Below are 12,464 nucleotides of genomic sequence, written 5' to 3' on the forward strand. Positions count from 1 at the left end.
GACCGTCCTTGATTATTGCGCTTGAATTGCTTCTTCCGCTGACCGGATTTCGATCCGCTGAATCCGGCATTGACCGCCATATCCTCGATGTTGTCGTCGTTGTTTCGTCGCTTGTGTCTGTTGCGCCGTGGCTTGCCATTATTGTCCCGGACATCTGAAGTTCCAGAATGTGGCATAGTGCTACTGCGAGCCAACCAGTTGTCCTCGCCCACGCAAAAGTGGGTCATTAGTGTCGTAAGAGCTGCCATGGACTTGGGTTTCTCCTGGCTGAGGTGTCTGGAGAGCCACTCGTCGCGGATATTATGCTTGAAAGCCGCCAGGGCTTCAGCGTCCGGACAATCGACTACTTGGTTCTTTTTAGTTAGGAACCGAGTCCAGAATTTCCTGGCTGATTCTCCGAGCTGTTGAGTTATGTGGCTCAAGTCATTAGCATCCGGAGGTCACACATATGTGCCCTGGAAGTTGTCAAGGAATGCGTCTTCCAGGTTTTCCCAACTGCCAATGGAATTTGTGGGCAGGTTGTTTAGCCAATGCCGGGCAGGTCCTTTGAGCTTAAGGGGAAGATACTTGATGGCATGTAGATCATCTCCGTGGGCCATGTGAATGTGGAGAAGGAAATCCTCGATTCATACCGCGGGGTCTGTGGTGCCATCGTATGATTCGATGTTTACGGGTTTAAACCCTTCTGGGAACTCGTGATCCATCACTTCATCAGTGAAGCATAGGGGGTGTGTGGCGCCTCTATGTCGGGCTATGTCACGGCGTAGTCCGGCTGCGTCTGACTGGTTGTATTTGGCCGGGCCAGATTTGCTGTTAGTGTATCCGGTATGACGGTCATCGTCATGTGCTTCGGCGCGCCCCCGCGATCCATAGATCGATCTTGGTTGTCCTGCGACGTTATCCAGTTTATCGCGCAGGTCCTGAGTATTGCCCCGGGCCGTAGTAAACCGGCGCGGGGGTACGGGCTGGTATTTCGGCTGATATGCCATTTTGTCCTGACCTCGAGGCATTCGGTCAGCCACGGGGCGCTCGAGTCCGTATTCCTCGGCTGCCAGGACTTCTGTCCATCTGTCTGTGAGCAGATCTTGATCAGCTTGGAGATGCTGCTGCTTCTTCTTCAGGCTTCTCGCAGTGGCAATAAGCTGGCGCTTGAAGCGCTCCTGCTCTGCGGGGTCTTCGGGTATGCCGAACTCGTCGTCGTCGAGGCTAATCTCGTCTTCGGAGAGGGCAATGTAGTTGTCCTCCTCCGGATACCCGTCCGTCGCCTGTTCATCTGGGCTGTTATGCCCGTCTTCCTATTCGGCCTGCTCGAAGGCGGGCTGTTCGGGGTTGTATTCATCGTTGCCACCGTCCGTATTATTATCATCTCTGGCGCCGGTATTGCCTTGGCGGGGCTTGGAGCGGCGCTGGCGATGCCCATGCTTTGCTTTCTTCTTGGAGGGGTTATCCTCCGTTGCCTCATTGCCATTCGTTTCTTTCGGAGTGTCCACCATATATATATATCGTATGAAGAGGTGGTTGTCCACCGCCCTATGAGCGGTGGCTCCTGTATGTCTCCTGCATCATCGTCCATACCGTCGATGTCTTCAAAGTCAAAGTCGAGCACGTCGGTTAAATCATCGATCGTGGCGACAAAGTGGGTGGTGGGTGGGCAGCGAATTCCTTCGTCGCCTGCTTCCCACTCCAGCTGGACATAGTTCGGCCCAGAGTCTCCTGGCAAAGAGAGAGACTTCAATGAGTTCAGGATGTTGCCAAAGGGTGAGTGCTGGAAGATGTCCACAGCGGTAAACTCCATTACCGGAGCCCAACCTGGCTTGGCTGGCTCGAGAATGAGCGGACCAGGACCAACAGCCGGATATGAGTCCGGGGGTCCGGGATTACATGCCTCCACAGCGGTGGGACCCGTGTTCGGCTCTACCGCCGATAAGCGTGCGGCCTGCGGAGCGGGGTCTAGCCCTCCGTCCATAGGCAATGCAACCTGCCCTGGATTTAGATCCAAGGCTGCTTCGGGGATGATGTCCCGGGCACTGCCCGACAGCAGGTCTAGGCCGTGCTCGTCATGGCTGTCCGGCGCTCCTGGCGCAGGCTCGAATCCGTCGAAGATCAAGTCTCTGTGGATATCCACCGTGTAGTTCAAGTTTCTGAACCTGATCTGGTGGCCAGGGGCGAAGCTGTCGATCTGCTTCAACTGGCCAAGCGAATTGGCCCGCAGTGCGAAGCCGCCGAACACAAAGATCTGACCGGGGAGAAAAGTCTCACCCTGGACCGTGTTGTTAACGATTGAAGATGCCATCAAGCCTCGAAGCGATGACACAGAGGAACTCTCAATGGAAGCACCAATGTCGGTGTCAAAACTGGCGAATCTCGGGTAGGGGGTCCCGATCTGTGCGTCTTAGGCTGATGGTAACAGGAAGCAACGGACACAATGTTTACCCAGGTTCGGGCTCTCTCGATGGAGGTAAAACTCTACTTCATGCTTGATTAATATTGAAGATATGTGGAATACAAGAGTAGATCTACCACGAGATCGTAGAGGCTAAACCCTAAGAGCTAGCCTATGATGGTATGATTGTAATTGTGATCGGCCTTCTAAGGGAGAGCTAGGGTTTACATGGAGTCGGTTTACAAGGAAGGAAACATAATATCCGGATCACCAAGCTTGTCTTTCACGCAAAGGAGAGTCCCATACGGACACGAGATGAAGTCTTCAGTCTTGTATCTTGACGCTTCTATAGTCCGGACGATGTATATAGTCCGGCTGTCCGGATACCCCCTTATCCAGGACTCCCTCAACAGCGTTGTAGTGCGTCGCCTGCTACATGGTGAAGCCAGCGTGCACAAGAGGCGCGGGAGCCCGGGCGGAGTCGTTGGAGCCCATCTCCGTCATGGTGTCGTCCTCATCGTCGAAGACCTCGGGCAAGCCGACCTTGATCCTCCTGGCATGGCGGCTATGCCAGGTGGCGGCAAGGGCGGCCACCGCGTGCTTCATCTCTGGCGATAGACTGTCCCACAATGCTTTCCTGCTAGCATCATGGCGGATGTGGAGGAAATGAGGATGTGGAGCGGATGTGTTGTGTTGTGGAGATAGTCGGGTGTGTCTGCACTTAAATAGTGGATTCCGGTGAGGCCAGGCATCAATGCGGGACACTGAAGTGGGTTTCTCGGCCGACAAGCCTACTTAATGGTGGCATACGGATGTACGGGGCATTGAACGGGCATGGTAGATATCTGTCCCGTCCCGTCCAGTCACGCGTCTCCGGCATTGAACAGGCGCGGACACCGGACACGCATCGCGGGCAATGCCCTCGGCCGGCGAGGCGCTTCAATGCCGACACTAGTGAGAGGTCGTGTCCCCTCTTCAATGGGGAGCAACCGCTCTACATCGTCATGAATGCGGGCAGATGGCGCGGGGCGGGGACGCGCGCGGGCGCGAGAGGAGGGTGTTGAACATGTCTACGCATATGTAGGTCGGAGTTTTGTATGCCATACCTATAGTGTCTCTCTCCCTTTGTATTTACTTGTACCTTGGGAGACAAGACACCGGTTGCACCCCTTGTACCTATATATGTGCCTAGTGCATGATCAATGAGAATATCTATGCACACAATCCCTTCTACATGGTATCAGATACCGTCTCGATCCTCTTCCAAACCGCTTCCGCCTAACCCTAGCCCCTAGCCGCTGCCACCGCCCCACGCCGCCGCTGCTACCTCCTCCCGCTGCGCCACTGCACCTCCTCCTCACAGCCGCGCCGCCCTCCCCAACCCTAGCCGCTGCCACTCCTCCTCCTCTCGTGCTGCCATGTCCTCCAGCGCCTCCTCTATCTCCAACCCCTTCGCTGAGCCAGACCCTGCTGAAATCCATGACATCAACATCCACGAACGCGTCCCCATCATCCTCGATGCCACCGACTCCACGTACTTTGCATGGAAGACGTACTTTTCACTGCTCTTCCACGAGAACGATCTCGTGGATCATGTTGATGGCACCGTCGACTCCCGCGCCATGGTGGGGGACTCCGAGTGGACCGCGATTGATGCCACACTCATCTGGTGGTTCTTCACCACCATCTCCAAGGACCTGTTTCACACGGTCGTGAGCAATGGTGATGACGCCCATGCCATATGGGTCAAGCTCAACATCCTCTTCACCAACAACAAGCTTCAGCCTGAAGACATTGGCGGATGACTACTACTACTGCCGCCTGAAGACGTTGGCGGACAACAAGCTTCAGCCTCGATGGCACCAGGAATTTTTTGACTATCATCAGGATGAACAGTCCATCGATGACTACTACTGCCGCCTGAAGACGTTGGTGGATGAACTCCATGACATTGGCGCCAAGGTTGATGACGACCTCCTCCTTAGCACGCTCACCGCCAGCCTCAACGAGTACTTCGGCAACGTCGCCTCCAACCTCACCTTGATGCTGGAGCCCTCCTTCCCCAAGTTTGTGGCATACTTGCGTTTGGATGAGCGTCAGATGAAGGGGGTCAAGAAGTGTGTGCCGCACCACGCCCCCGCTGCCGGCACCTCCTACGGTGCCGCGCCACGGCAACAGCCGCCGCCCCCTGAGGGAGTCCTGGATAAGGGGGTATCCGGACAGCCAGACTATATTCATCGTCCGGACTATAGAAGCGTCAAGATACAAGACTCAAGATTTTGGCTCGTGTCCGAATGGGACTCTCCTTTGCGTGGAAGACAAGCTTCGCGATCCGGATATTATGTTTCCTTGTAACCGACTCCATGTAAACCCTAGCTCTCCGGTGTCTATATAAACCGGAGAGCATGGTCCTTAGAAGGTCGATCACAATTACAATCATACCATCATAGGCTAGCTCTTAGGGTTTAACCTCTACGATCTCATGGTAGATCTACTCTTGTATTCCACATATCTTCAATATTAATCAAGCAGGAAGTAGGGTTTTACCTCCATCGAGAGGGCCCGAACCTGGGTAAACATTGTGTCCCTTGCTTCATGTTACCATCAGCCTAAGACGCACAGATCGGCACCCCCTACCCGAGATCCGCTGGTTTTGACACCGACACCCCCCACCCCCCCCACCCCCCGCGCCCCCGGGGTTCTTTCCCCTCCCGCCCCCGCCCCCCGCCCCTCCTGCTGCCCCCCAACAACAACAGCTGGGTGGCGGGCACCGCGGGGGCGGCCGCAAGCAGCAACAACAGGCGCATGGGAGGGAGGGGGCTCGTCAGCAGTAGTAGGCCACCCCACCATGGACTTACAGCACCGACCCGTGGACGGGTATTGTTCATGCATACTCAATGTCGGCCCCTCGGGATCCCGCCCCAGGCATACTTGGGCCCCATCCGGCGAGCCACCAGGCGCACATCGCCGCGCCAAACGCTGCCCCGCGCCTGCCTATGGCGCTGCCCCATGCCTGCCTACGGCGGGTTCTACCCGCCCCAGGTGTCGCCGCCTGATGTCTACTATGCAACCTTCTTGTTGTAGACGTTGTTGGGCCTCCAAGTGCAGAGGTTTGTAGGATAGTAGCAAATTTCCCTCAAGTGGATGACCTAAGGTTTATCAATCCGTGGGAGGCGCAGGATGAAGATGGTCTCTCTCAAACAACCCTGCAACCAAATAACAAAGAGTCTCTTGTGTCCCCAACACACCCAATACAATGGTAAATTGTATAGGTGCACTAGTTCGGCAAAGAGATGGTGATACAAGTGCAATATGGATGGTAGATATAGGTTTTTGTAATCTGAAATTATAAAAAACAGCAAGGTAGCAAGTAACAAAAGTGAGCGAAAACGGTATTACAATGCTCCGAAACAAGGCCTAGGGTTCATACTTTCACTGGTGCAAGTTCTCTCCACAATAATAACATAATTGGATCATATAACTATCCCTCAACGTGCAGCAAAGAGTCACTCCAAAGTCACTAATAGCGGAGAACAAACGAAGAGATTATTGTAGGGTAAGAAACCACCTCAAAGTTATTCTTTCCGATCAATCCATTGGGCTATTCCTATATGTGTCACAAACAGCCCTAGAGTTCGTAGTAAAATAACACCTTAAGACACACATCAACAAAACCCTAATGTCACCTAGATACTCCAATGTCACCTCAAGTATACGTTGGTTTGATTATATGACATGCATCACACAATCTCAGACTTATCTATTCAATCCAACACAAAGAACTTCAAAGAGTGCCCCAAAGTTTCTACCGAAGAGTCAAGACAAAAACATGTGCCAACCCCTATGCATAAGTTCACAAGGTCACTGAACCCGCAAGTTGATCACGAAAACATACATCAAGTGAATCAATAGAATACCCCATTGTCACCACGGGTATTCCACGCAAGACATACATCAAGTGTTTTCAAATCCTTAAAGACGGGGGAGAAACATCATATGATCCAACTATAATAGCAAAGCTCGCGATACATCAAGATTGTGCCGAATGAAGAACACGAGAGAGAGAGAGAGAGAGAGAGATCAAACACATAGCTACTGGTACATACCCTCAGCCTCGAGGGTGAACTACTCCCTCCTCATCATGGAGAGCGACGGGATGATGAAGATGGCCACTCGTGATGGATCCCCCCTCTGGCAGGGTGCCGGAACTGGGTCTTGACTGGTTTTTGGTGGCTACAGAGGCTTGTGGCAGCGGAACTCCTGATCTAGGTTTCTTTTCGGGGATTTCTGTATTTATAGGAATTTTTGGCATCGGTCTCACGTCAGGGGGGGTCTCCGAGTCATCCATGAGGTAGGGGGCGCGCCCAGGGGGTAGGGCACACCCTCCACCCTCGTGGATGGCTCGGGACTCTTCTGGCCCAACTCTTTTACTTCAGGGGCTTCTTTTGGTCCATAAAAAATTCACAAAAATTGGCAGGTCAATTGGTCTCCGTTTGGTATTCCTTTTCTGTAAAACTCAAAAACAAGGAAAAAACAGAAACTGGCACTGGGCTCTAGGTTAATAGGTTAGTCCCAAAAAACATATAAAATGGCATATAAATGCATATAAAACATCCAAGATGGGTAATATAATAGCATGGAACAATCAGAAATTATAGATACGTTGGAGACATGTCAAGCATCCCCAAGCTTAATTCCTGCTCATCCTCGAGTAGGTAAATGATAAAAACAGAATTTTTGATGTGGAATGCTACCTAACATATTTATCAATATAATCTTCTCTACAGTGGCAAGAATATTCAGTTCCATAAGATTCAAAACAAAAGTTTAATATTGACATAAAAACGATAATACTTCAAGCATACTAACAAAGCAATTTGTCTTCTCAAAATAACATGGCCAAAGAAAGCTCATCCCTACAAAATCATATAGTTTGGCTATGCTCCATCTTCGTCACATAAAATATTCAAATCATGCACAACCCTGGTTTCATCCAAGCAATTGTTTCATACTTTAGTATTCTCAAACTTCTTCAACTTTCATGCAATACATGAGCGTGAGCCATGGACATAGCAGTATAGGTGGAATAGAATGGTGGTTGTGGAGAAGACAAAAAAGAGGAGATAGTCTCACTTCAACTAGGCGTATCAACGAGCTATGGAGATGCCCATTAATAGATATCAATGTGAGTGAGTAGGGATTGCCATGCAACAGATGCACTAGAGCTATAAATGTATGAAAGCTCAAAAAGAAACTAAGTGGGTGTGCATCCAACTTGCTTGCTCATGAAGACCTAGGGCATTTGAGGAAGCCCATCGTTGGAATATACAAGCCAAGTTCTATAATGAAGGATTCCCACTAGTATATGAAAGTGACAAAATAAGAGACTCTCTATCATGAAGATCATGGTGCTACTTTGAAGCACAAGTGTGGTAAAAGGATAGTAACATTGTCCCTTCTCTCTTTTTCTCTCATTTTTGATTGGCTTCTTTTTTATTGGCTTCTTTGGCCTCCTTTTTTATTTCCTCACACGGGACAATGCTCTAATAATGATGATCATCACACTTGTATTTATTTACAACTCAAGAATTACAACTCGATACTTAGAACAAAATATGACTCTATATGAATGCCTCCGGCGGTGTACCGGGATGTGCAATGACTCAAGAGTGACATGTATGAAATAATTATGAAAGGTGGCTTTGCCACAAATATGATGTCAACTACATGATCATGCAAAGCAATATGACAATAATGAAGCGTCTCATAATAAACGGAATGGTGGAAAGTTGCATGGCAATATATCTCGGAATGGCTATGGAAATGCAAATAAGGTAGGTATGGTGGCTGTTTTGAGGAAGGTAAATGGTGGGTGTATGGTACCGGCGAAAGTTGCGCGGCACAAGAGAGGCTAGCAATGGTAGAAGGGTGAGAGTGCGTATAATCCATGGACTCAACATTAGTCATAAAGAACTCACATACTTATTGCAAAAATCTACAAGTCATCAAAACCAAGCACTACGTGCATGCTCCTAGGGGAAGGGTTTGTAGGAGTTAACCATCGCGCGATCCCGACCTCCACACATAAGGAGGACAATCAAAGAGATACCTCATTGTCGGGGGGATGAACCCCGGGCAGGCAACGGAACCCAGATCTATTTCAAAAATAGCAGGGCCCGCATCGCCCCGCAAACCGGCGTGCGCCAGGCCGGGTCGCTCGACCCGGCAAGGACCGCAACCCGGCCAAGACCCTCGACTCGGCAAGGTACGTCGACCCGGCTGCAGCAGCTGGCGCAAGGCAATTCAACCCGGCGCAACCGTGGCTTCCCCAACAAGCCATCCCACCTGTGTCGTCCACGGCAACCCAGCCACGGGTCAGCTCCCATCCCATCCAGGCCGTACGATGGGACGAGACCTCAATCACCGATGACCTAGACTACAGTGCTCCCGCCCATGCCCGTGGTCAGCCGGAGCGTGGCAACAGTGCCCCTTACCTACCCGCTGACCAGGGCTGGCAACAGTGTTCCCGCCCTCACCACTGACAATAGCAAGCGGCGGCCTGACGGAGAACACTGTGCGCGGCTCGACTCGGCCATGCCATGACGATCGACAAGACGGCGCATAGTCCCCCTAGGTACGCAGGGCCCGCACCTAGGGGAACCCGGCGAACCACAAGCCCACAAGCGGGACCCAGCTCGGTACCCCGGACACCGACAATATGGACCCACCGACTCGGCATATTACCATTGTAACCCTGGGTGGGTTGATCTATAAAACCCCCTAGGAGCCCACGCCTATAGAGGCATGACATGCAATGCGAAGCAACACGAGATAAGCAGGCAAGCATAGGACTAGCCACTACATAGCAACACCAGGGAGAAGGAGCAGCCCAAGCCTTGGCTAGCCTCCTTCCTCCTCCCACACAGCTCCAGGAGCAACATTGTACTATCGACCATCCAACTAAACTCGACAGGACTAGGGGTGTTATCTCTCCGGAGAGCCCCGAACCTGGGTATGTCTGGCGTCCCGCGCCTGCGCATATCAACCTTGCCTCTGGAGCCCACCAGCGCCCTCGAGCCTCCTCCTCTCTTTATCCATCCCTTGGCATCTGTCGTGCACCCACCACGATAGTTGGCGCCCACCGTGGGGCAGCTCGAGGAGCTGGCCGAAAGCATGCTTCGGACGGGGCCCTTCTCCTACTCCGACGAGTCCGTCGCTCTGGCGGACGACGTCATCGGCGCGCTCGCCTCCTCATTCACTGTGCTGCGCATCTTCGACGCGCTCGCGGCCGACGAGTACCCCAGCGAGGTGCTCAGCTACTCCGACTCCTCGCTCTCTCTCAGTAGTGGATTCGCCGCCACGGCGATGGATGCCCACGTGGAGGTCTTCGTCACCGGCGATGGCGCCTCTTCCTCGTCGAGCAAGGTGAGAAGAGTCGCCGAAGCTGCGGCCGCCACGGCACGGACGGAGCCGTCCGACCTACTGCGCGACATGATGCAGAGCCTCCGCATCCCCATCGGCACCGACGTTAACGCCACCAATGTCGTTAAAGCCCGAACCCAGCTCGAGGACAGGTGCCAGCAGATGCTGGACCTGTTCAAGACGCTGGCCGCCACCAGGCGTCGCCTGGAAGCTGCTCAGATGGAGCACGACGCCTCCCACAGATTCACGCCCGCCGCGGCCGAGCCAAGCCGGGCCGCCGATACTCGCGCCCAGGGAGGAGCGATCGGCCGGGCCTTCGGCACCGTCCGGACCGTCTACGAGACCCCAGTCAAGAACGTGCGTGCTGCGGAGGCAGCCTCGGTCAGCCTCGACCAACTCACGGGCGAGGAGATCAAGGAGCGCATCGGCCGGATGCACGAGCTCCTCCACGCCGCCAACACCCAGCAGGATCGCCTCAACCAGCTCGCCAAGCCGGCCGGGTCCGGCTCCGCCCGCCTTGGCGGGCCCAGCGAACTCCTGCACACGGCCTCCTCGCCGCCCGGCAAGGCGCACTCCGGCCAAGCCCGTACCCGTCGCAACCCGGCCGACACCGCCGCCGACGCTCTGGGCAACGAGCCCGCCCCAGAGACCCAGCGCGGACCCGGCCAGCACGGCCGGCATCCGGCTCCAGCCGACCCGGTCCCTCGGGGCCTGGCCGCCAGTCGACTCGGCCCACGCGCCATCGACGACGCCGATGCGTGCCACCGCCTCGATCAGCTCGCTCGCTCCCTGGAGGTGGAGGAGAGCGGCGCTATCGGGCCGGTGTGCTTTGGCCCACGCATCCGGGAGGAGCCCTTCCCCAAGGGGTTCGTGCTTCCTTGCGACACCCCCAAGTACAACGGGACTGTGAAGCCAGAAGACTGGCTCACCAACTACACCACGGCCATTGGCATCACCGGTGCCAATCGTCGTCTCGCCATGCGCTACACATCACTCATGCTCCAAGGATCGGCTCGCACATGGTTGAACAGCCTGCCGATGGGTAGCATCAACGCATGGGTCGATTTCGAGGAAGCATTTGTCTGCAAGTTCACGGGGACGTACAAGCGGCCTGGTCGTCCTAGCCAGCTCGCCATGTGCGTGCAGGGGCCAACGGAGACCGGCCGCGAGTACCTCACACGCTGGAGTGAGCTCCGGAACAGCTGTGAGGGCGTCCATGAAGTCCAGGTGATCCAATACTTCGTTAGCGGGTGCCGAGACGGCACCCTCCTCAAGCAAAAGCTTCTACGCTCCGAGCCGGCCACCATGGTCGCACTCATGGTGATGGCGGACAAGTACGCCAATGCCGACTCCGCCATGAAGATCCAGGTGGCGCTGGATGAGGCCGGCAAGGTGAAGCCGGTCCCTCCACCGAAGCCGGCCGGCGAAAGCAGCCGGCAGCAGCATCACTAGAACAACAAGCACAAGGCCGACCAGTCGGCGCAATGTCACGACAACCGGCTGGTCGCGGCCGTCGAGCCTGCGGCGGACCCGGCAGCGAAGCGCCGGCAGACCGGCAAGATGGCATGGCAACCCGCCATGAGCTTTGAAGAGATGCTCGATGCCCCATGCAAGCACCACAGCGGCGCAAGACCCTCCATGCACACGCTGCGACAGTGCGCCATCACCAAGCGCATCATGAGGGGCGACGTTCCGCCTCCTCCGGCTCCGGCTGTGGCTCCGGGCGCTGGACAGCCGCCCCCGCCTCCACCACCGCCTCCCGCCGCCGGCGTGATGCGGAACGACCCCTACCCGGACCAGAATGTGGCCTACATCGTCTTCACCAGCCTCAGCGACGACAAGTGCAGCGAGCGCCTCCTCCGGCAGGAGGTGAACACCGTCCTCTCGGCCAAGACGGACTACATGCATTGGTTGGATCGCACGATCACCTAGACCCGGGAGGATCACCCAGCAGTCATGCCAAGTCCGGGTGGATACGCCCTCGTCCTCAACCCTACCATCATCGCGTGGCGCACCTGCAAGTTCTCCTGAGTCCTCATCAACGGCGGCAGCAGCATCAACATCCTCTACCGCGACACGATGACCAAGCTCGGCCTCAAGGCCGAGAACCTGGAGACAACCCGGACAGTCTTCCACGGCATCGTACCCGGCCTCTCCTGTTCACCCATTGGCCGGGTCTGGCTCGATGTCCTGTTCGGCGAGAGAAGCCACTTCCGACGTGAACTGATATGGTTCGAGGTGGTGGACCTGTCCAGCGTGTATCATGCGCTGCCGGCCCGGCCCGCGCTTGCCAAATTCATGGCGGTTCCCCACTACGCGTACCTGAAGATGAAGATGTCGGGTCCCAAGGGCCTCATTACCATCACCGGTGACTATCGCAAGTCTCTGGAGTGCGCCTGAGACAGCGCCAAGCTGGTCGAGTCGCTGGTCATCACCGAGGAGTAGCGCCAGCTCGACCGGATTGTCACCCTGGCCGGCGAGGCCTCCGCTGCGTCAATCCCGGCCCTGGACCCGGCCGATGAGGCCGCCTTCAAGCCCCCCAAGGAAACCAAGAAAGTGAAGCTGAACCCGGAAGACCCCAGCTGCAGCAAGTACGTTGTCGTAGGCGCCCGCCTCGACAGCAAATAGGAAGGCGAGCTCGTCGACTTCCTCCGTGAGA

This window comes from Triticum aestivum, chromosome 5B, assembly GCF_018294505.1.
Source record: "Triticum aestivum cultivar Chinese Spring chromosome 5B, IWGSC CS RefSeq v2.1, whole genome shotgun sequence".
Lineage (NCBI taxonomy): Eukaryota > Viridiplantae > Streptophyta > Magnoliopsida > Poales > Poaceae > Triticum > Triticum aestivum.